Here is a 1,137-nt window from a genome sequence, read left to right as displayed (position 1 = left end):
AAAAAAAATTCTACATCGGATCTGAATTATACTGGTCTAGATTTCTTATTTCTGTGAGTCAAAGTTGTATACACATTAAGGGTTTAATACAGGAAATAAGGTATTAATGTACAAGATTATACTCTAAGTCCAATGATAGGACGTTATTAAAAGGATGACAGAATTTTATATAGATCAGTGTGAGAACTCCATGTGACAGAATATTGAAATGTTAGAGATCTGGCAGAAAAAAAAAAGTGTCAGAAACAGTGCTGTGTGTGATCTAATCATGGTTGATTTAACATTTAGTAGTTCCATAGATAGTAATTTTGGGAGAATCATTGTATAAAAGGAAAGCAAATTCATATGCAGAGTTGTGTCTAGGCCAGTAAGAACAGCACTATCTTTTCAATGATGGAAACCATGTAATAAAAGCAATCTGCCAATCTGCTGGCAGATCACTCAGGGGAATGGCATCATAACAGTACTCAGTGGTTGTCTTTGCAGCCTGTGAAATAACCACATTGACCTTGATGAGTCAAAATTCAGGTCATTGAACTCTTTCATAAGTCCCATGACTGCAATTGTGGCCACTCCATCCTAGAGCCAATTGGGTGGGAAATGAAGCTGACTGGTATCCACAGAAGAAGCCACCCTATTAACTTGACTATTAAAATCCTCTTTTGCTAAGATCACTTTTGGTGAATATTCACATGGGACCTGTGTGTCTTCATATTATTGCCCATTCAGATAGATTTATCCACATTCCTCTTCTGCAAACATTCATGACACCAACTTTCCAATTATGTTTCTACCAAGTCCCAGACCATTCAGCCAAACTAATGACCACATACCACACAATCATAGTTCTGTCCAGTTTTCTATATTAGCAAAATAAGAATTGGATTCTTCTGCAAATATATTAAAAGTCAATGAACCTGACTTTTAAAATTAGCTGTTATATGAATCATATTCCTTGCTATGCTTGACCCAATTGTTGCAGCCACTGTGCCAGTCCACCTCATTGAGGGTCTTCCCCTTTTTCCTTGATCTTGTACTTTACCTAGAATGATATCCTTCTGCAGGAACTGATCTCTTCTGACCACATGACCAAAGTAGGTGAGAGGAAGTCTGGCCATTCTTGCCATTAAGGACCAT

This window comes from Orycteropus afer, unplaced genomic scaffold (genome assembly GCF_000298275.1).
Source record: "Orycteropus afer afer isolate SDZICR_OR568_19922 unplaced genomic scaffold, OryAfe1.0 scaffold06330, whole genome shotgun sequence".
Taxonomy (NCBI): Eukaryota; Metazoa; Chordata; class Mammalia; order Tubulidentata; family Orycteropodidae; genus Orycteropus; species Orycteropus afer.
This window is presented reverse-complemented; position numbering follows the sequence as displayed.